Genomic DNA, 25,053 nt, shown 5'->3' on the forward strand with positions numbered 1-25,053 from the left:
TTTATTAAGGCCTATATTAAAGGTGGAAGATCTTAAAGCCCTCTCAGATTCTGATGATTAAAGGAAATTTAATCGCTCTTCATTGGCATTTGATCTTTAGCCTGCCATAATCTACCCGTGTATCCCTTCATCCATATTTGATACTAAAGAGATATTTCAACAGCGTGTCCATCAAGTGTAACACAGACGGAGCTCAGAGACCACATGACTCACACAAATAAAAGAACATCCCACCACCCTGGGTTAGCTAATGAAAGCGAAGGTGACTGGGGGGCGAGAGGGATGGAAGGGCTTTCCTGTCACATGGAAAAAGCCATTCACATACAGTTTACCATGCTTTGACCTGGCAGTCTCCTGCCAAGTTGGAAGAGCATGTATTTCAAACCTGTTTCTTCTTCATTCATTATTTGCACAACGTCAAGAGAGACTAGAACCCTGTGAGCTGTCAAGTTCATGAATGGCACCCCAACCTTGATGTGTCAGCAGATGGGGAAGCAAACCAAAGCCCTCGGATCAATACAGCACAATGATTATTTGGGTATACAATGTTTAGGGGACAAAGGACCCACAGTTAACCAACAACATAAGGGCCTAACCACAACAGACATTGTCTGTGGCCCAGGAGGGTAACTAGAGTCACTCTCTGGTACTTTGGAAACAATATGAGCCATGTCTGTATTTGGATATATTTTTGAAACTATGACCTATGACCAGGCATAAATGGGATTTCTTTTAGTTCATTCTGTTCATGCATGTTCATACTTGTACAGGGACATATGCCTATATATGGACATGTGTGGAGGCCATGGGTGTCATTCCTCAGGAGCCATTCACCTTGTTTTGAGGCAGGGTCTCTCACTGCAACCTAGAACTCACTAGATAGGTCAGGTTGGGTGGCCGGCAAGCCATTGGATTGACCTGTCTCTACTTTCTCAGTGCTTCAGTGGTAAGTTTCATTTTGTTTTGCATAAGATTGATCTCAGGCCATCATGCTGGCAAGGCAAGCATTTTAACCACTGAGCCACCACCCCAGCCCTGAAAGTACCTATGTGGAAAAGTCATAGAACTGTCACAGAAAGTGGCAGCATATATGCACCTGTCATTTTTGGAACTCTTGCCTGATCGTGGGGCCGGTGACCCATAATTTTCTTTCCACCCCTTGGTGATCCACACATTGGTCACTTACCCTGAGCTTTTAATAAGTCTCACAGCCATAAAAGGCCTGGGGTCACTGGCAGGGGGCCTGCAGAATGCCACAAGACTGCAACTCACAGTAGGACCCTGGGGGCAAAAAGGGAAAGAAGGGTTAGGGCCAGGGGCTTTGGTTGCCTCCCTAGGCTTCCTTTATTCAAACAGGATATTTGCCCCAATTTTTCCCCTTCCCTTCTAGAATCAGGAAGATGAAAAACATTAAACCGAGTGCAACGGTCACTCCTGAGGGCAGAGATACTTCCTAAGGTAGTGTGGTTTCCTGAGGTGTTCAGCATTGTCTCCTCCCCTTTGCTCTTCTCTTTTCTTTCGGTGTATGCATGTGTATGAAGGTTAGAGGTCACATTGAGAGAACTTCCTCAATCACATCTCCACATTATTTGGGGAGCAGGGTCTCTCACTGAGCCTGGTGCTTACCCTTCAGCTAGCCTAACTGATCAGGTTGTCTCTATGTCCCCAACTCTGAGATGAGTGACAATTGCCACTGTTTTATGTGTATACCAGGGACTGGAACACAATCTCATCTTGTGGGACAAACACTTTACAGACAGAGGTATCTCTCAAGCCATATTCTTAGGATGCATTATCTGAATTATAATGCCTACAGGTTCTGAGAAGTAAGAGCAAGAAGGCACATTTATACAAAACGAAGACTTCACTTCAGGTTTAGATTCTTATCTCGGCTTCAGGGGCTCTGTAGATGAGGCTAGGAGGAAACCCATAACCTCCAGACCACAGGTGCCTTGAAAAGGTAAGAATACTACTGCCTGCCAGCCACATCATTTGTCAGTTTACATTGCATTTCGCATGCCAGTGGAGACCAGGACAGCCTTGCCATGCAGGGCAAGCATGTGTGCTAAAGCTGTGGGCTTCTGGGGGTCTGGCTGAGTTATGAGTATACTATTTACTAAGTGGGGTTCTGAGTTTGCCAATTCTGCTGATGGAGCAGTCATTTTCCCTTTGAGTGCTTTCTGAAAGTGTAAGACTAGCTGCTAGTCAACGGCCCCCAGGAAGCCTTGAGGTGACCATGCCACTCCACTGCAGTGGAGCCTAGAGAAGGAATGCTCTAGAGAAAAAGAATGAAGCAGAGTGAGGGCCCAGTGTGAGCCCTTCAGGCGTTTGTACGTGCTCTTCTCTTTCCACAGTATGTTCAAACAACATTCGGTGAAACTCGCTCTGTAGACCAGGCAGGCCTCAAACTCACAGAGACCCCCATGTCTCTGCCTCCCGAGTATCCTGGGATTAAAGGGGAGCACCACTACCACCCAGCCCCATTTTTTAGATTAATCAATCTGAGAAGTTGAAACTTAAAAGATGTATGGAGTTTTATGATTGGAATAGTCACAAGTCTCTGGAAACCAAGCAGAACACACAGGGCAATTCAGAAACAGCACTCTGGGTATCTCTTCCAGATTCAGGTAAACTCAGGCTGCCTAAGCCACACTGTTTTCTGGGTATCAGCTGCCTGCAACATGTAGCCTGTTCAAGTCAGACAAGCGTGAGCATCCTTGTTCTGGGCCTTGGGAGATGGCCTAGGCAGGAAAGGGCTTGCTGTGAAAGCATGAGGATCTGTATGCAATCCCTAGAAACCACATCAAGAAGAAATTTGGTGGGATGTATTTGCAATTCCATTGCTGAAGAGGTGGACAGAGGAGGTCCCTGCAGTCTGCTGGCCAGACAGCCTTAGCCAAGTCAGTGAGCCCCATCTCAGAAAAAAAAATGTGGGAAACACTTGAGTATGACACCTGATATTGACCTCTTTTGTACACAATGATGATATCACACACACACACACACACACACACACACACACACACACACACACACACACACACACACAATCCGAGTTCTCCTAAGGTAGGCTATGTGGTCACCATTCTTCTTGAGCTAGACAGAATAATGCATCAAAAAAATCCCAGCACTTGGGAGGCAGAGGCAGGTGAGGTCAAGGACAGCCTGATCTACAAAGTGAGTTCCAGGACGGTCAATGCTTTCACACAGAGAAATCCTGTCCTGAAAAACCTAAAATAAAAAATAATTTTTTAAAAAGAACATTTCCATTGGAGTAAGCAGTGATCATTCATATGTAAACTTCTAAGGGATGACTGTCATCATGAGAAAGGACCATTGTCATAGACTCACCAGCATAATGAGATAATGAAGTTCATTATCTTGTCTTCAATGGAAGTACACTTGCTGGCAAGTACCACCCAACACTGACTCCGAGACCCCAAGTGCTGTGCCTCTTTAAAGATCGGCCTCAGAAGCCTCAAGGGAAAGTCGGCCTGTCTCAGTCCTCACACCAGGGCAGAGCCATTGGGGAACTTTTGGGCCCTTTATTATCTACTTGTAAAATGTTATAAGCCTGTAAACTAGTTAATTTATGAGCCGTGTTAATAATTTGCTCACACTTGATCGCAGGGTTTCGCAAACACGGCTTCCAGGGATGTGGGAGGATAATTTGTAGGTCCAGCTTCTCGGCTAAGGGGACACTAACTAATTTGACACAGTACCGTGACATTGATGGCAGGGCACACTAATGACTGTACTCCTAGATGTGGCTGTCAGCCTGTCGTTCCAGTGAGAAGCCTGCTTGCTCACAGTGTAGCTCAGGACACAATGCTCAACTCATTATTCAGACAGCACCATTAATGAGAGCCCGTGTTTATTTCTACCATACTAACCAGTGCTTAGCTTCCATTTGTCTGATATGGTCATTGATTAAAATGGGTCTCATGAATAGTAAATTTGAGCCCCACAGAAACAAAGGGCCACCAGAGGAAACATAAGAAAGAGTCTGACTGGAAAACAAACCTGGTCAACTTGTTTTCTGCTTCAAATGTCACCCAGGACAAAGTGACAGGTGGAAGGAAATGTTATGGACACCAAGGAAAGAGAAGGGGATGTTATAATCACACATGCCTGTGGATCAGCTTGATTATTCTGACCATGGTCACTTTAACTTCAACACAGTCAAGAGTGCTAGTCAGCAGTGCCTTCCGCCACATACAACCCCTAGAAATCTTCCAAACGGGGCATCACGTAATCTACTGGAATCATGGGGTTTATTATGACATTTTCACACATACTTATCCCCGTTCTTTGCTCACATTCACCCACTGCCTGCACGAGCCACTGGTCACTTAAACAGCCCCCTTCGCTTTCATGCTGTGCTTGCATGAACCTAAATTTCTCATACTATAAAACACTAGGTACTCTTCTCTCTGACTCGGGTCTATCACTTAACAGGATGACCTCCAGCTCAGATCCTTATCCTACTAGTGGCAGGATTTCATTCTCTTCTAACAGAAGAATAAAACTCCATCATCCATGTATACCACATTGTCTTTATCCATCTATCCACTGATATGTATCTAGGCAGGTTCTGTGTCTGGGAAACAGTGGATAGAGCAGCAATAAGCCTGAACGTATCTCTGGTGGGTCTGGGATCCTTTGGGGCATGGTCGGGTCAGTGAATTGGATTTGTCATTCCCTGCATTTGCTGTTTTCTTGGTGACAGAAATCTGGGGACTCTAAGTGCAGAGTTTTAGATTCATTTCTCCATGGACGACACAAAGGTTTACTATGCTTTTCAACCTCACAAAAGTTTGCTCTTTAATTAAACTGACTCAAACATGATCATCAAGGACACCAAAAAACACATCTGTGATGTTTCTGAACTGGTAACAAAACTGTATAGCTGCAGTGTTTAAAAATACCCTCTTATACATGTTTCCAGTCCTAACTAAACCTTGTAGTCAATTTCTGTCTTAAATTAAATTTCTATTTTGGTCTGACAAATTTTCTTTCATTTCATGATGATTATAATCCTAAAATATTCATATAATAATTTAAAATGAATAACTTTTTTAAAAGGTAGGCCCACATCTATTAAAGGAATGATAAAACCAAGACTACTCCCAATGTGGTTCATCATAGAATGTGCAATTCAAATTAAATATTTCAGCAAATGCTGTCTGCCAGTCAGGATAAAGAATTCTACTGAATACTGCATATGACTTTGGATTTTTATAAAATAGCAAAACAAGCCTGAGCCCACATAGATCACTTTGGGAATTAGTGTGTCATTACATGCAGCAGTGCCTAAATACATACTCCAGGAATCACTGCCCAAGATGGATCTATAATTTAAAAAGGACCACGATGCCTAAACAGTGCACAACATGTGGGAAGCAGGTTTAGATGGGTGGTTGGTTTGTAAGTACATTTCAACAAGTATCCAGAACCATTGTTTCCTGCAGCCTGACTGTCTCCAACTGCTGCTATTTCCATGAGCAACTTCAGCAGGTGGGCACACAGTGTCAGCATCTCCACACCGTGTACTTCCAGTAAGTAATTGCTGTCCCATCATGACCTGGTATAATAGTCAGTTGTAGCCATTACTGGCTAGGTGCTCATCCAGTTCTCCTTTCTAAGCAGAAAGATGGGCTGGGTGCTCTGCCATGAAGATCCTTGTCACCTACCTCTGGCCAAACGCAACAAGGTAGGATGTGTACCTTCTGACTCTCATGCCCCCTCACTATGCTTAAGACCCTCTCTCATCCCTTCCAACCATCTGAGGGGAGTCGTATTACAGGATGACTTAAAGTCAGGGCCTTCGAAGTACAAGTGGAAGGTTATCTCGACCGTGAAAGGGTACACAGAGCAGAGCCACAGCCCGCAACTTTACTCCACCTCAACAACCAGGGGCAACTGGGTGAAGCCTCTTGGATACGCTAATGATTATGACGACCACAAGTAGAGCCTGACCCCTCTTTGTATCTCTTTATTCTAGGTTCTGATGTTTGCTAAGCAAGTGCTATGCCACCTTTTTGAACTTTATAGTATGATTCATATTCATCCATTCATTCACTCACTTATTCATTCATTCATATATATTTCCACACCTATTTTCTTCCTTTCTCTTTCTTTTCACTCTTCCTCTCTGTCGAGTCTCCCTTTTCCTCTTTCCTCTCTCTCCTTTTCTCTATACCCCTTTTTTCATAGCCCTTTGTCTTCATTGGCTAGCACTAAACTCTGGGCCTTTCTTATGCTAGGCAAATGCTGGACTACCAGCTCTAACTGTTTGATCTACCTTCCTTCCCTCCTATTCCCTAGTATTTTTTTTTTTATCTTCTCTCTCCTTGGTAAGAACTAAACCCAGGGTCTTGCACTTGTTGCCCCCACACTCACCACTGGTCTAGTATCTTACTGTAACAAAAGTATATTTCCTTGACTTCACCTTCAATCCATGGACAACCCTAGGTAAGGAAAGCACTACCAATTGACAAAGTGCAACCAAATGAAAGCCCCTAAAGATGCTCTATGGTTTCTGTTAATGGCTCCTCTGGCCTGTTCAAGTATGAACTGGATTTGGTGGCTCATGCCTTTCATTCCAGCATTCTGGAGGCAGAGGCAGGAAGATCTTTATGCGTTTCAGGCTAACCAGGGATACAAAAAGAAACCCTGTCTTTAAAATAATAATAACAACAACAATAATAACAATAATACCCAAGCCAAGAGAGGAAGGAAGCAAGGAAGGAAGGAAAGAAGGAAAAAGGGTTGAAGACAGAAGATACAGTGTGGCTGGAACATGTGCCAAACATGTGTGATGCCCTGTATTCAATCAATGTCCAAACAGATGACAGACAGACAGGCAGGCAGGCAGACAAAGGCTGGCCAATTTTTTTTACTCTAAAGAAAACAAAACACAGTGAGTTTGTTGGGATTTGCAGCCAGACATCCTCTCTGACAACTGCTCTCAACTGTGTGGTTACAGTAAGGAAGCAACCAGAAACAAGGTGCAAATAAATCGGTATAGTGGTTTTGCAATAAACTTGATTGATAAAAGCAAGTCATCATCAAGAGGGGAGGTTTGGTCCAAGTGCCACAATCTGCTTACTTCTGCTGTTTGGGTATTTTGCATAGCCATTCACTCATAGCACATAAGATTTCCTCTAACATAATAGGAAACATCTCTGGTTAACATTTTCATGCAGGACACCTGGGTGCCAGGAAGGCATTCCTAATGTAAAGAGGGAATAGCCTCAATGTGACAAAGGTGCAGGATATGACAGCTGGGGACTCAGCTTCCAGCAGTCTTTGACCCACGGCAAGGCTCCTTTCCCATGCTCATGAGCCAGAGAGCACTGACTGGAACAAAACTGTAAGCAACACTTCCAGTAAAGAGAAGATCCAAAGCTCTTGCTCTCTTTATGATCAAGGGCCTGTGCTGATTGAGGGAAACTGAGGTATCTTAAGGAGACCGTTTATAAGGACTTCAGTTATTTTTACAGAAAAATAAGGAATGCACACATTTTAAAATATCAGTGGAATCATACATTCTAAAAACTAGGAATGACACCCCTTCCACCTTTCAAAGGCAGGCATGATGGCTCTAAATTAGAACCAAACTGCTTTCCTGGATTTGCAGGGTGTACTTTGTTAAGTAATTTCAAGGTAAGAGCTACATGTCCATTGACTGGACACACAGAAAAAAATGTATGCAGTATACTCCCCCGTTGCTCCCTGAGAATAGGGCGTCAGTACAGAAAAGACTTGGCTCCCTTTATTTGTTGTTTCAGACAGAAAAGCTCAGATACATAGCAGAGAGAAAAATAATGTTAAGAATCTGTATCCCAGTTAATGTTTCATTTTAACACTGATGTGTACAAGATGATTTGAGACATGAAACGAATACAGTCTTAGGAATCTGTTTTACCTAAACCATCAATCAAAACTGAAACAGAAGCAAGTAAACGATAGTCCAGCCTGACAAAGGGATATTTTGTAGTCATTAAGAATTAATCTGGAAATGGAGATGGCTATGACATGTCATAAAATAAGCAAGACAAGAAAATTAACCTACAGTAATCCTTAAGCGTACAAAGACATGTTGCAAGAAAGATCAGAAAAAAATTAAATTAACAGTGTTTGCCTTCGACAAAAGGACTAGACAAGAGGTTTTCTTTACTATTTTTAGTTTTCAAGATTTTTCCAAAATAAAGAAATATTAACTATACGGTTTAAAAAACTCGTCCGAGAAGAGTCATTTATGAATGGCCTGTAACTGACTTTGCAGCAGGTAACAAGTGTCTTGGGGACAGACAAGACACTGTCACCTCTCACACAAATCAGTGCTGGTTTTCCTTGGGAATTCAGTGAGCTTTCCTTGAAGCAACTGGACACGTTATGCGACTTATTATAGTCCCCTTAATAAGAGTCCATAAATAAATACAATTCTAATATTTCAAGTCCTTTAGATAAATTAAATCATCCTGTTTAAAGAATCAGATTGCTGTGGATTAGACCATAAATAAAATGCTTAATGTACAATTCTACTTTTTCTGTCCATGTTCCATGGTGCCACACAGTAATTTGCCTTTTAATAACTTGAAACAATTCTGAGTCATTTTCTCATTAAAAACAAAATACATCTTGATCATCAATTTCCACATTTCATAAATATTTAGCCCAAATACATTGTCTGCTTTGAACTAGAAATAGCAGGTTCCTGAATGATAAGAACACTGTATTCAGGAGAAAGGAGGAGACCCCACACCCATGTCAGCTGGGAGAAGATAAAATGCTAGCCACTCACAGGGTTTTTGCAGACTCCTCACCATTCATCTATGGCTCCCCCATGCTCTCAGAATAGAGCCCCAAAGCTAACCTGTGGCTCACAATCCCAACATGTTAATTTAAGGTCTTTGAAGATACCCTAGCCTCTCAGCTTAGCTTTATATCTCTCCTGACAAACCAAGCTCTTCTCAGAGGGAGGAAGGCAGGGAGGGAGGCATGGAGGGGAAACAAACAACTTAAGGCCCTGTTCCACAGAGACACCACAATCCACATGACAATGGGTCAGAGGCATCTATAGAAACAACAGGAACACATTCACATCCTTTAATATTAGCTGTCAAAACCCATGTGCTGCTAGTTACAGCAGCTAGCCTAGCTTATACTCACTAAGGCAGGCCATACCAAATAGGAGCCCACAGTAAATGTACTGAAAGAGACACTCATTTCTAGCTTTGTCTCCATTTCTCTCTCTTGGTCCCACAGGACTATATGACACTATTCAATGTATTCTTTTAGAAAAGGCCTCTGTTCTGTCTCCATTCATCACCTTGATAACTTTCAAGAACACTGTTCATTGGCTAGGGTTTGTGCTTCATTTTTGTTTTTGACTCACTCTGCAGTCCCGGCTGGTGTGGAACTCACTATGTAGACCAAGCTGGCCTTGATCTCAGAGACATCTACTTGCCTCTGCCCCTGAGTGCCCAGCTGGTGAGGCACTTTCTCAGTGCTTGCCATGTGCTGACATGATGTTGGAAGTGGGACCTGTTGGAATTTGAGACAAATGAGGTCTCTGTGCTCTCAAATCTACATCTACCAGGCACTAACAAAACCATATGGGAATGATTAACACAGACTTGACCCCAGTACAGGTCAGAAAAGGTTTTGCACAAGGAATAACCTACAAGGCATCAAAGGCGAGTGCGAGCTGGGAGGGTGGACATGGCTGTGTGGAGGGCAGGGGAGCATGTGTGGAGCTGAAATAGGAACGGGCACATGGAGCACAAATACTGGTCTTAATCTTCTCTCTAGAGTGACTTTAAGAATATAACTGGGGCAGAGTTGGTAGAGACTGCAGAGCCTGAGATCAAGGAGGAACATAGTAGACCACCATCCTCTGGATATGGTTTGACACTGTACCCGTCAACTTAGTACCACAGTCACGGTGGCCTGCGCAAGACTACACCAGTCAACATTCTAGAATGGAGGAGAAAAGGGTTCACTCAGGAGCTGTGGGCAGGTGATAGATTTAGAGACTGGTGAGTCAGCTTTCTCAAGGGTTTGGCTCCTGGTGGTGGACCATGCTCCGGTGGGTGGCCCCACGCCCAGAAATATATGGTCATCACAGATGGAAAGTCTGTGGGCTATAAAAAAAAAAAAGAAATGAAGCTGGGGAGTTAGAGAAGTAGATCTGGGAGGAGTTGGCAGTGATTATGATAAAAATATATATCAAAACATAAGTAAAATATTTAAAAATTTTAAAAGAAACAATCTATAACTGGGGAATGTCAGGAATTTCAAGTCCAAAACAAGGTCAAATTCACTGAGTAAGAGAGACATTAAGGCACACTATGACATGCAAGCGTCATGATGGGATAGTGTCCCTTTTCAGCACTGAAAGGGAGAAGGGTGTCACACTAATATGGCTTTTCTAATTTTTTGGAATAAAAATTAGAAGAATAGCAGTAGCAGAAGAACCAGAAGTAGCCGAAGAAACATGGCAGTATTGAATCCTGGACCATGGCCACTGTCCTTCGTAGAGATCCATTTGCCTCCTTTAGACAAACCACCATTCTCTTGCCACCAAACAAAGGCAGACTTGATTTCTTCCACTTCACAAAGACACAGGAAACAATTTCCAGAACCCTAGGTCCTCCTGTGTATAGAATCCCTCTCCATAGGCACACTCTTCTCACAAGAGATGGAGTTTGGAGAGTTTTCAGTGACCCCTGCATTAAACTCCATGAAATGCTGGAGGACTCGTTACTATAATGGTAGGTGACTAGGCCTCAACTGCAGGTTCTGATTCACTAAGACTACAGGGAGGCCAGGAGATTTAGATCTCTAAACACCAATGACACTGATGGTGGGTTCAGGCTCCAGGCTCTGAGGACATCCTCCCAGGGAGGGGTGCTCCATCCCTGATCAGAGTACCAGTGTCTCACCACACTGATGACAGGGGCTCCTGCTTCAATCAGAACCAGCAGAGATGCATGGAGTACAGCACTCTGCAGGCTTCCTCATCCCTCCCTTCCGCCTCCCTCACCCCTTCCCTCCCTCCCTCTCTCCGTCCCTTTCCCCAAGGCAGTCACTGTTTCTGGCACCTGACTTGGAAGTCTCTGATAGTAACAGCCATCTTTCTGTTTGAAGATGAAACCAGCAGCTCTTGACCATGGTACACAGGGCCCTAATGACACCCGACCCTCTCATTCCTCCACTCCCAGTTCAGCCTCTTGGGCTTTTCTGCTACCTGACAATGGAGGCTTGGTCATCCCCTCTGCCTGAAGGTACTTCTCTACTTCGTCTGCATTTATGGAGCAGAGTCTAAGACTGTAGCTCTGAAATCCAGTCAAGTTTTCCAAGACGACTTCTGTGACCAGACCGGGGCCTCTACAAAACACAATCCTCACGCTGCCCACGACCTCTCTCAACTGTCACTGCATCTCGGTTCTTCATCTCGCTTGCTTTTCTGTCTGATTTGCGATTACATGAGGCCATATGAAACTACAGAAACTGAAGTGGGTTGAGGACCAGAAGATCAATCTTCCTTTGTCATCTCAAGAGCAACCCCCAAGAGACCCACTTTGGCCTCTACAAGCCACCTCCTATGATATCTGCAAGATGGTGTCCTCAGCCTTCAATTTCTTCACATCACCCATCCACGGTTCCAGTTGCAAGAAGAAAAGCAGGTACCACGGCTCTTTACAAGCTGAGCCTCTCCACCTTGAATAGCTCTAAAAACCACTTGTAAGTATTCTATGTTAACCACAGTTTGTAATTTTGTCACAGGTGTTTGACTAAAAGGGGGACAAACTCTTTTAAGACAGTGTGAGTGTGTTTTGTCATTATGTATATTCAGTGCCATTCCTACAAGCTGACAGAGAACCTTTTCTTTCTGAGCCAAGGAAGCCAGGCGAGTTCATGTGGCATCATCTTGCTTAGGGCATCCTATATGCTCCAAAATGTTCACGCCTTAAGAAAATGTTCAAGTGGAACTTTAACACTGCTTCCATGAAAGCTGATACCAAGGACACTGGAGGGGTAATCAGATGATGGGTGTTGTACCTGGCAGTTCAACAGAACACAGGATAAACACTCCAGCTTTGTAAGGCATCTGAGGCATTGGTTAGAAGTTCAAGCGAGGAAGGCAACATGAAGGAATATTCAAAGCTTACCCTATCAGATGACTCCATGGAAGTCATTAAGATGTACTGCACGTCACACAGGTTTTGCGTGTGTTGGGGTAGGGGGTGTCTGGAGCTGATTTGGGCTTGGAAACTGATGCATGTCTTGTGTGGCCTTGGAAGAGCCATACCTCTTCTCAGAAACATATCAGCGGGGCAGGAGAGTGAAAGCAGGAATGTCAAAGGTTCCTTAGGGTGCCCACACTCCCAGAACCCTTGGGTATCTCTGGACATACATCTTAGGTGGGAGGCTACAAATAAGGTAGGGCCACCTTTCCCGCTATGTCATTCAATACATCCCAGCAATGCCGCCACCCCTGAGCAGAGTGAAGGGCCAGGAACTGCACTCTGGCTCCCCGAATCTGTTCAAATAAAGTTCTGTTTCCATATACTGCAGGAGGGTGAGTTGATGTAGTAATTACCTGTTACTCTTGACAAGTAAGGTAATTAATGTAGCAAAATACCACCGCAATGTGTGTAAATTTAGACCACCATAATTAAAGCACCCGTCTGTTCAACAAACTGTTCAATTAAGAAAAAAATATTGACGGTGTGCTTTTTTTTTTCTTTTTGGAAAATAGAAAACGTATGGAATGAATGACTCTCCATTGGTTGACATCCCAATTCCAGAACATTTTGTCAGCAGGGAGCATGCACAAGGGACTCAATTCCACAAACACTGAAGAACTTGGGAACACAAATGACTAAGGCAAGTATGGCTGCTGCAAAGACTGTGTTTAGAACTCCATTCAGTAAAACTCCAGTCAGGAAGAGAACTCAAGGGTATCTGAACTCTCAACCTACAACAGAGAGCAATAAGCTGGTGAGATACAACGGTGCAGCTCTTCAAGCAACAGGGTCACCGTCTAGAACCATAGCACTAAATATTACTGTCTACTGCCAGCTTTAGGGAGCCTGGCACTAAACAGACTGGGCAAACCAAACAGCTGGAAAATTCCCGAGACTCCTTGAAGGGCTAGGCTTATGGAGAACCTGAAGAAGAAAGCTAGCTGTCCCTTCACACCGAAGATCTAAGCTCCCTCTATCCTGCTCCAAACCATCTATAGCCACATGAAGCAGTAAATAACCAACAAAAATCAAACCAGAGCCAGGCTAAGATCAAGAAAAGAGAAGAATCCGTTAGCAAATAGCTCTAAAAGGCCATTACTTTCGAATATATTTAAACAGAAGAAATAAATACCGGAAGAGCATAAGGGCCTAAGCAAGAATAAAGGGGGGAGAGGACTCTTTTAAGAGGGAGGAGGGGGAAGGGAGGATTGAAAGAGAAGGGGAGTGAGGAGAGAAGGAGAAGGATAAAAACAGAACTGGGCTAAGAAGATGGCTCTGTGGAGAAGGTACTTACAAAGACCCGATCCCCAATACCATGAGGTGGTCAATACTCATCTGATTCCCAGCATTCCTAAGACATGATGGAAGAGGGAAACAGAGGAGCCTCCAGCTAGCCCAGCATACCCTGCAGACAGCTATTGATCATACTGCAAACGAGATGGAAAGACACCCAACATAGTCCTCTTACCTTCACATGCACACATACCATGGCACACACACAGCTGCATACACAAATAAACACATGTAATAAATAGACACACAGACGGACACTTAAGGGTGGCAAGAGAAGAGAGGGAAGTTCAAAGATAGAACTGAAACCGGTCTGGGGAGAGAAGGAAATGGCTTGTAATTCAGGTGTCACATCAAGTCATAGGCACATTTTGTTATGGTATATAGGACCCCGGGAGACATAACTAAAAGGTACCTTCAAGTCAGTCCTCAGTTTATTATATTAAACTATGTCCTAAATGTTCACTGAGAACTTGGAAAGATCCCCAAGTAAAGAATAAAGAGTACAGAGACAAATCCCAGATGAACACTTAGGGAAAGGATGCCTTCTCCAAGCACAACACTCCAGTTTCACACTTGGGGACCAGATCCATGCCAGTGGCTGAGAAGTAGAACAAAAGTGTTCCTCTACAGACATGAACAAGACACAATGCAGAAGCAGAGAAGACTCACAATGCGTACACCTGGCAGCACAATGTGCACAGCACGGCATCCATGGAAGGCTAACTTGTAAAAAGATAATGTAAACATTAGCACTTCAAAGGAGGCCAAATGTCACGATAGGAACACAAAATTAAGAAACATGAGTTGAGGACCTAATGCAAGTTCATGGAATAATTTTTTTTTCAGTTCTCATATGCTCAAGAACCGTCGACAAAAGGGAGAATAATACCCATGCTCATCTCTCTGGATGAGTTTGTGTGGTGTGTATTTCAAAGATTTCCCTGGATAATGTGGTAGGCCAGGTAAGACATGACCCCCAAAGGCTCCTGCATTTGAACACTTGGTCCCCAGCTGGTGGCACTGCTGTGAGGGGCTATGGAACCTTTAGGACGTGGGGCCTTGATGGAGGAAACATGCCACTGGGGGTGAGCTGTGAGGGTTTACAGTCCCATCCTACTTCCTGCTTGCTCTCTGCTTCTGGGGGAGAATGAAACGCTATAAGCCAGCTTCCTGCTCCTGTCGCCATGCATGCCCCCCCATCTCCCCAATAATGAACCCTCTATCTCTCAATACATCCTTTCTTCCTTAAGTTGCTTTTGGTTGTGGTGCTTAACACAGTAATGGCATAGTCACGAACACAGATGGCATTCAGTGGACCACTGCAACACTGAAAAACACCATTCAACCATCTCTCATGGGTGTTGCCTTTCGTACATAACGAATGTCTGACTTAATCCCATCTCACAAACAAGTCAGCTAAAACACAGGAACAGCTAAGAGATGTGAGTGACTTCCCCCCAAAGCTATGGTACCAAAACAATTCATTCTCCTTGAAATGGACTAATATATCTTTTGTGGCCAATAAATGATCTTAGTGCTGTATTTGCCTGACAACTTAATGTTTACAGTTTTGACTTGGGCCTTGGAATTCTGACTGTAAAATAACCAGGCAAACTGGTGAATGTTCCAAAGCAATGGTAATGAAAATTGCTAAAGAATCACCCAAATTAGGGGAAAATATCAAAGATCCGATTTCACACCCCCACCCCCCCCACCCCCGTGGTTGATGCTGAGGATTGAACCTGGGGCCTCATGAATGTTAGGCAAGCACTCAACCATCAAGCTGTATCTCCAGTCCCAAATATCTGATTTGGAATCTTAGCTTCATCATGGAGCAGAAATACCAAATAGGAACCTGTGACCCTACGAAGCCCAAGGGGCTCAAACGGCTGGCTGTGCATAGGGTTTGCTTTATTACAGCACCAGACTCCAGGGAGACAGAATCACCATCTCCAACTCCTAACTTCATATAAACCAGATCTTAATTTAACTCTCTTTGACCCCTCCGTGGTGTCACACCACAGTTCTCTTTCATCTCACAGAAATCGGGAGACCGGCTGAGTGTCATGGGTCACGTACACTTTCCAGATGTAGAAACTTGGAGGAAGGTAGGAGAAAAAGAAGGTGAAATAGAGAGAATGCAAAGTCGCCTCGATGATGCCCACTGTTAACTAAAGAAACTCAAAAAAAAAAGAAAAGTAAAAAATGCAGAATAGATTTTTCACCCTGCTTTGTCCTTAAAATTACTAAGAACTAGGGGCTGGGGAGATGGTTTGCTTGGTGGCTGAGGCTGCACAGCTCTTGCAGAGGACCCCAGCACCACACGGGGTCACTCACAACAGCATGTACCTGCACCTTCAGTGGATCAATGGCCTCTCACCATGCACTTGCATGCTCCCCCCTTCTCCCTCCCTCCCTCCCTCCCTCCCTCCCTCCCTTCCAATGGTAAGAACCATTGGAAAGCTAAATGACTTGGGAGTGAGCAAGTGAACCTGGACAGATAGATGTATAAATAGACGTACAAGGTGTCAGAATGAGTTAGTGTTTCCTTAGTCTGAGCAAAGTGAAAAAAATTCAGAAAGCACAATCACTAACATGAAGCCATTCAAAAGCTGACCCTACACATGCACTCACATACGAACTTTGTTTTAAGGCATCTACACGTGTGAAAATTATGTTAAGCTATACTCCAAAATGTGGAGAGGGTGAACACATGTAAGTAAGTACCTTTGACTCCAAAATTAAATGCCACCTCTTATCTTTACCTACAGAACCAGAAAACTAATGCCTTGGAGTGTTTTAATATAATTAGCTATATACCTGTCAGCTAAGGGAACATTATTTTTTATCAGTCCAACACTGTTAGGAACTTTTCTGTATAATTTAAAGGTATCTGATAAACTATAATGTTCTTATTTCTATAATAAGGTAGGAGCTTTTTCATCCCCCTCTTCAGATGACAGAATCCAAGGTTAAAATATTTAAAACCTTTCCTAAGTTCAAAAAGTTACTAAGTAGCTAAAATGGATTGGAATGCAACTCTTGTCCCTAACTTGGGGACAGTACACTGCTACCCCTCTAAACACACCTGCTAATATGCCTCAGCTAAGGTTGCTTGACTCACCTTGATCCTGGAGAGTACATCCCCTAGGAAAACAACCTTGTTTTAAGAAGGTTTTTTTTTGTTTGTTTGTTTTGTTTTGTTTTTTACAGAGGAAATATTTTTGAGCTAGTTGTATGAAGACACAATTTTGGGGCTATACCAATAACTAACACAAATGAATGCTTTGTACAAATGGGTCCTGGCTATTGATACAGTTGTAGAGGCTTTGTCTGTGTGGCCACAAAGGTAGATAATAGAACACTTAGCACCTAGATTTCAATATTTTCTTCTCTGTCTAAGGTTGTGAGATGAAGCCATACTGGTCCAAGTGTCATTATGCAGAATTTTGTCAATAAGTAATGCTTAGAGTCTTGTTCCTATTATATGGAAAATGAAATTAACACAGGCCTAGGGGGAATGGACACCTCAACTGGAGACTTAGTAATGGATGGTCTCCCACAAAGAAAGACAGAGGGCAGGTGGACAAGGACTACTCTGAGAAACTTGTGAAAAACAATGACGAACTCCCAAGAGGGCAGGCAGAGATGCTGGGGAGAGGGGCTGACACGCTCAGTACCATACCTGTGGGTGCTGCAGAGACACAGGTGACAGCAGGGTCTAGTTGTCAAAAAACTTAATTTTTGCCAGCTTCTTGTCCAAAAATTGTATTTTTATTTTGCATCTTTGTTCCAATATTAGAATGAGCCATTATTTCAATCCTTCCTTTCCTCTATCCCGTTACTGATCATATTGATTTATAGAAAACCTTCCTTTCTCTTCTTCTCATTTTCCTATGTGATTGGATGGATGGATGGATGGATGGATGGATGGATGGATGGATGGATGGACAGATGGACGGACAGAAGATAGACAGATAGATAGATTATATCTCTCTATCTATCTCTCAATGATGTTGGGAGAAATCCTTTCTCCTTGCCACATAAGCAGTGGAAATACTCCCTAACACTCAAGACTTAAATTATTAAGTTGGTCTTAAGTGACAAACACTGCAAAAAGGAACTACAAACTCAACAATGAGGACAATGTTTTCTCGCCACATACTTTTCAACTCTAGGAATGGCATCAGTGACACAGCCTTACATGGTACAAAGGCAGCACCTGATACAGACTACAGTCCATTTGTAACTTGGGTAGCATAGCCAAGGCTGTAGAGTGGCCAGTTTTGCAAGGGGTGACAAACCAATCTAGTATCAATTTCTATGCAGCTCATTAGTTAAGAGATTTATTTTTTTAATGCTTGGGGTAACTCTTAAGACACACATACCTACACCCAGTATGTCTTAGTCATTCCCTAAGTATCTCTTTTTTAACTCCGATGTTTAAAATGTATGTTAAAAATATCCTTTTAAGGGGCTGGAGAGATGGCTCAGTGGTTAAAAGCACTGGCTGCTTTTCTAGAGTAGCTGGGTGCAATTTCCAGCACTGACATGGCAGCTCACAACTGTCTGTAACTCCAGTTCCAGGGGATGTGACACCTTCTCACCAATGCACATAAAATGAATTTAAAAGAATATCCTCTTAAGGGCTGGGGAGACGACTCGCTGAGAAAGTGCTTGCTGTGCAAGTATGAGGAACTGAGTTCAGATACCCAACACCCAGTGTGTCTCCAATCCCATTGCTGAGGATAGAATTGGGGCATAAGGATGGAGAAATAGAAATAGAAAAAGCCCTGGGCACTTACTGGCCAGTCAGAACAGCCCACCAGCAATAAAATGAAGTATCAGACACTGAACAAGTCAGCGGTAATATGAACTTATTCTGGGATGCAGAATGCGTTGGTGCTGGATGCATTTTGGGACAGCATTTCCATTATAGGGAGCAAGCAAGCTTCCTTAGATGGTACAGGTAACAGTACATCTGCCAAGAGATGCTGACTTGAAGCTTTATCTATGCTGCTGGCTAGGGCACTTACTGGCCATTCAGTGCCCAGGCCAGTGAGGTACCTGGCCAGGCAATAAAATGAAGAATGACTGAGGAAGACAGGTGACATCAACCTCTGGTCCCCCACACATGAACACACACACCCTTACTGTAACACCAAAGTCCCTTACTAAACTCCAAATCCCCTCAGAAGAATGAATGGGGTATACTAAGAGGAATAATTTATAATATGAAAAAGCATCTGTAAGTCGAACTTCTGTATTTATAGATGTTTTGTTTGGACAAAGTCATTCCCAATCATTTGTGCATCATTTCTGGATGATTTACAATGACAATGGTGGGATTCAACAGTTGCAAATGAACTTATATGGTCTGTGAAGCCAAAAGTTCTCAATGTTTGGCTTTAGAGAACGAGTCTAAAAGCCCTGGTTTATACCATGGCATGCAACTGATAGAGCTCTTTCCCCTGCAGAGTAGTGCAAAGTCTTTTTTGCTAGATGGACTGATTTATGTTCTAACACATCAAGAGAATTAAGCAGACATAGAAACAAATGAAATATAGCTGATATTTAGATAAAATTGTGGAAACTATAAACAAAAGCATGAAGAATGAACACGGTGAAATTTGAAAAATAAACTAAGAAGAAGGGAGCAGGCAGGGAGGGGCTGGGATGTAAAACTAAAGACTAAGTAAATAAGACACTAGATATACCACGTCTGTCTCCGGAGGTCAGAATGGAGTCGGAAACGTGGACTCTTGCTGGGAGGTTCAAAGAGGCCATCCAAGATCATCAGCTTGGGCCAGCTTCATCTGAGGAACAACAGATTCTTATTTTACACCCATGAGACCCTAACGCACCGGCCAAGAACTCCAAGCCCGGCCACTCCGAGAGAATTCTGTCCAGTACAACCAGCACTGTGCATCAGATGAGACAGCAGCAAGAGGCCAGCAGCATAGATAAAGCTTCAAGTCAGCATCTCTTGGCAGATGTGCTGTTACCTGTACCATCTAAGGAAGCTTGCTTGCTCCCTATAATGGAAATGCTGTCCCAAAATGCATCCAGCACCAACGCATTCTGCATCCCAGAATAAGTTCACATTACTGTTGACTTGTTCAGTGTCTGATACTCATGTGATGTTTATTCTTGTACAATGGAGTTTCCTCCACAGTTTGACTAGACTCTTTTTAGAAATCTCTTTCAGTAAAACAATCTTACATTCTGTGTTTGCCTCTCCCAACTCCCAGTGAATATGCATCTCTCCTGTGGCCTTTCAGCTAAACATTTTTCCCCCAAGACAGAATTGTTTGGGGCGCTTCCACTAACAACAATTTCTGTTGTTGAGTCATAGACATTATCGTAGTAGTGTTAAAATCTTTTTCTTTCCATATGATTAATGTTTTTTTAAAGATGCTAGTAAAGCTTACGATGTACCATATCTAAATGAGAGACTTGAAATACAGAATTTTACATTTGAAAATAAAACCTAGACAATAGAATGTCATTTTTTCCACATCTGTATGCCATTTGAACTGGTCACTACGTCTTAGGTGATTTATTGTCTGTTTCATCTGTTATTGACTCAGAAGTCTGACAAGGGACTCTCAATTTTTTTAACAGCAAATAATTCCTTTTAGTAAATCCAAGTGATCCCACCAACACTGCTAAGTTACAGAGAGTCTACCTACCAATGCCCACATGAAGACCTGATTGATTTGTAGAGCACAGCTCCCAAACTGCCTATCAGAGCTCACAGCTTGAAATGTTTATGGCCCAAACTCAAGGAACTTGACATCTGGTTAACCCCACTAGTCTCATCTTGTGAAAACAACTGAATGAACTTCAAACCTTTAGAAACATAAAAATAGCTCAATTAAAGCAACATGTGTGCCCGAGCCCCTGACATCCTTTCACACACACCCTTTCCAAACAGGACCAGTTGAAAGTGGGAAAGTTGATGAATCTGACTCTAGTACCTACCACCTTCACCTCCCCATGTCTACTAACACTGTTCCTCGAGCTAGCCATGAGGAGTGGTCCATTCAGGCAACCTGTCCAGATGGGGCTATACAGATTTTTCTGAAAAAAGAAATATTCTGCTTAACATATTCAAGGATATCTTTAGCCTAGAATTTGCTAGGAAGCATCTTAAGATTTCAAATAGAGACAATGTAAATACATGCCAACACTACAGAAAGGTAAATGGGGTGAGAGATGGGTCAAGGATACCCTGAAGATAATTCTTTAAAGATTTATTAGTTCCAATATAGAAAGCTGTATAAACGGAGACTTCTGTCGCATGAAAACACGTTAACCTTGATGTAACTATTTAAAAACCTATGTGATTAGAGACCCTAAACCCCAAAGTATAGTTCCTAGAATTTGAAGAGCCTACATTAAGAACCACTTTAGGGGTGAAGAGAGATCACGGACATTTAAATTGGGTGTTAGACATAGGAGACAACTGCTGTTCCTGCACTGAAAGCCCAGTGGATGCTTTTCCAAGTCTTTGTAACCCTGGGTCAGAGACGTCAGTGTGGAAACTGTGAAAGATAACAGCATCAGGAAACTGCCTCGTGTTCCTCTTCTAATTAGAAGATGGCCATGCTGGCTGACATTAATATGGCAAAGTGGCATGAGGAGATGAGCCAGCTCCAGGTGGCTCACACACAGCAAAAGCTTTCAGCTAGCTCTGTGTTGAAAGACACCATTCATTAACATCCCTCACTTCCAAGGCAAAGAAGAAAGTTCATTATAACAGAAGGCATGATTAAAGGATGACATATGGTCACCCCTTGGTGGCCATGGGGGAATGAGATCCCTATGGGTGTCTAAATCCTTGTATGCTCAAGTCCCTTGTATAATGTGGCATTACAGAATTACGTCTGCAAATGGCCTGGGCATACTCTTATACATGTATCAAATTATCTTTGATTACAAATGTAAACATGAGGAGGTAACTGCTGTAAACTGCCACCAGACTGTATTGTTCAGGGAACAATGACAAAGGACAAAGTCCTTATGTCAAGATGACTTTTTAATCCTTTTTAATCTGGTGGATTCCTCAGATGAGCAATCAACAGATACAGAGACCCAATAAGTGGGAAACTTCCTAAGGAATACTGGGGGATCTGATCAAAAAATATATATGGCTATGTTGGGTCTAGAGGGATGGCTCCACAATTAAGAGCACTGATTGCTTTTCTGGAGGACCTGAGTTCTATTCCAAACACTGACATGGTGGCTGACAACCATCTTTAGCTCAATTTCCAGGGTATCTGATGCTCTCTTCTGTCTTCCATGGGCACTGTATGCATGTGACACACGAAACCAAAAACACCTATATACAATTAATTAAAATAGAAGGGAAAAATTCAATGTGGCTGAAAGTGTGGAAGGGTGTTTTTTTTGCTATTTTTTTTCAGGAGGCAGACTATTTATTGTCTTAGTCTAATAAAATGAGTGGAGCCGGGGAGGAAGCAAGCACAATGACCTAAGTTCAGACCACAGAGCATAAGTAACAGAGTTGAGCATAGCGATAAGTACCTGTAATTCCTGGGTTAGGGCACAGAAACTGGTCAATCTGGAGTTTGCTTGTCAGCCAGTCTGATTAGGGATCCTCATGCAAGTGTCCCTTCTAACAGCAAGATGAACAGCACCTAGAAACAATATCCAAGGTTGGCCATCAGCCCCCCCCACCCACGAGTGAAAAAGAAAAAGAGAAGGAGGCCAAGAGAGAAGCATCTGTGAAAAACTACTGGCCCATCACCTTGAATCTAATAAGAGGTCTGATTAAAGGAAGTGACGATGGGAAAAGGTACCCTGTGGAGGACCTAACCTAACATGGAATAAAAGTGTCACCCTGCAAACTCATCTCAATTTTTGGCACACTTAGGGGAGGGGGTGGGGGTGGGAGTGGAGAAGGGAAGTGCTATCTTTGAGGGTCCTCAAGAGAAGAGACGAGATTATCCCTGATGCGCCTAGAAAATTCTGGGGACATGGAAGACAGGCTCTTGCATCTGTCTTGGTAAGACAGGATGCCAGACAGGCAAAGAGGAAGTGCTGGTTTAAAGAAACAAGAGCAGGCAGGCAACAGAAAGCAAAGAAAAAAAGGCAAGCAAAAACAGAGAGGGCAGGGTGAGTGAAGCTGAGGTCATGACCCGGTGCTCACCCAGACCACCTAGGGACAGACAGGTACAAATAGCAACTAGACTGCAAGCCAGGCACAGGCCCAGTGTTGAAGACCTTAGGGAGGCTGAGGTAGAAGAACAGTTGAGACTAGTTTTGGCTGGATAAGTCAGAATCTGTCTGGTACGAATGCCTGCACAAGATTGTTCCTATTGACTTCCCATCACAGAGGAACGGGCTCATGGGGCCCCTTTCCTCCCAGATGATACAGATATTGAATGATGGGGGAGTAAGAAACATTCTCCTCACTAGTATAGCCACTGATAGGGTGCACATGTCCTGATAACAAAATCTCACCATGCTCTATAACTCACTGAGTCTGATGAAACTCACTAAGTCCCCATTAAAAAAGACTCAACCCCAGAAGCCAGTAGAGGAAGATCAGTGGGAATGAGAAAGAAACAAGAGAAGAATGTGTAAATGTAAGAACACTGTGCAGGTCCCATAATAATGAAACCCATAATTATGTATAATTAATATACACTAATAAAAACATTTTTAAAAGACATGTATTTGAGTCCAAATCTCCCTCAGGCAACTTCCCTCAGCCCCTTGACTATCAAGCCACTATGAGTACTGTGTGGAAGTGAACTACCCAAAGTAAAGAGTCTCTCAATTCTGAGAGAACAGTGAATTAGAAGCTGTGGCAGCAAACACTTTCAAACAAAACCAACCACAACAAGGACACCTCCTCTTGGAAATCTTAGGGAATATCCACAGGGCTAGGATGAAGTCTCAGGCCAACTGGGTTAAAATCTCAAAAGTCAACATACCTCAATAATAAATGACTTCTCAAACACATGACAATGTCAGCAATGATAGAGTCAACTGGAGATATCTGAGAATACAAAGAATGCTCCCCACCAAAAAAAGGGGTGACCTGAACAAGGTTCTCAGGTAGATTTTTCTCAAAATGAGAAAACACCTACATGGGCATGTCCACAGGCATTTTCTATCCATCAGCCCAGAAGTCAATTCACTTTAACATGACCCACAGCATAGTAACCACTCGATCAATGGCTGTTCGCAATGGCTAGAAGACGCATCACTGAAGGCTCTTCATCTGGGAAGGAACTTTCTAGAACCCCCAGAGGAAAGTGCTGGTGCCACAAAGAAATGGGAGACAATGTCACTTCTTCAGTTAACAACACACAACAAAAATTTTAGCTGTAGAAAAAGCAAAACATGGCCAAGATTTTTTTGTTCACCTCACTAAATTAAGAAAAGGAAAGAAAGAAAAAAAAAATCAGTATTGTCTATCATTGATAAAAGCATGGAGAGCAACAAGCTTTGCCAGCACAGAGTAGCAGATAAGTGGATGCCATCCAAAAGGCAGAAATCTCACCCCAAATGAAATGTTAACAAGGTTATTGACCACACTGTCACCCCTTATCTCCCAACACAATGGTTGTCTTACTGAATTCTGCGAAACCCCACTATAAATCATTTAACATTTCCTGGAGTATTTAAAGCTGCCAGGCTTATGTGTTGGAATGCATTTTGAAGGCATACAAATCGTACATAGTGTCCTAAGCCTCACACATACTGGAAGACAAACCAGCCTTCCCTTCACTACTTCCGAGCCTCAGAAACATGGATCTGCATCCTCCCGTCAGCTGCTCTCAGCAGGGACTGCCACCTTCCCTACCCTTCTCCTCACTTGTGAGATAAGGTGGGAAAGACTCCCAAAGACACATATGTGAGCTGAAGAGAACAGCGCATGCTCATGAATAAGATACATATACAAACACACAGAGAAATACATATGAATGTATATAGGAATACATACATAAATACGTACATGAATATGTATCCAGATATGAATATGCATAGCTACGTGCCTGAAGCATGGCCTACAAATCTGTCATCTTCGTGTGCACAAAGATTTTTCTGTATCTCTTAAGGCTGATTATAGCCTGGTCTCTGTCTCCATCTACTCTCTCTTCTCCCCCACAAGGAATGTTCAGTCTCCATGTCTATACTGGCTTTTGTGACTCCAAGTCCACATCTCTAGCTTGGACTGCTTTCCTAACTTTCAGTTCAATGTACATTCATCATCTTCCAGAAAAACACATCAGGAATTAATATCAGTGGCTTGAGTGACTCCCAAACCTCAACTCATTCCTTCCCTGCCTGCCTTCTCTCCTCATCTGTTAGTGCAACGGGTATCTCTCACACCCTCTGTGCCCCAAATATATTAGGGACATCAAGTCCCACCACCATGCCTTCCAAGTCATTCAAGTTCCTTACACTGATGTTCTTTGGAACATCACAAGTCTCTCAAATCTGGGCTTCTCAGTCTATACAA

At 43.1% G+C, this 25,053-nt stretch overlaps 1 protein-coding gene across 8 annotated transcripts in view; it reads right to left on the reverse strand.

Moving 5' to 3' along the window:
• Nucleotides 1-22,208, reverse strand: part of Foxp1 (forkhead box P1) — a 405,483-nt gene extending 383,275 nt beyond the window's left edge. For 7 of the 8 annotated variants that reach the window (XM_005071201.4, XM_040738594.1, XM_021227830.2 and 4 more), the window contains exon 1: nt 1,187-1,281. The gene's annotated coding sequence lies outside the window, so the exon portion shown is untranslated. Of the gene's footprint in view, nt 1-1,186; nt 1,282-22,103 lie in introns of those variants that run through there. The other variant, XM_040738590.1, reaches the window with a different exon arrangement.
• Nucleotides 22,209-25,053: the final 2,845 nt, after the last annotated feature.

Source organism: Mesocricetus auratus, unplaced genomic scaffold, assembly GCF_017639785.1.
Source record: "Mesocricetus auratus isolate SY011 unplaced genomic scaffold, BCM_Maur_2.0 Super-Scaffold_100676, whole genome shotgun sequence".
Taxonomy (NCBI): Eukaryota; Metazoa; Chordata; class Mammalia; order Rodentia; family Cricetidae; genus Mesocricetus; species Mesocricetus auratus.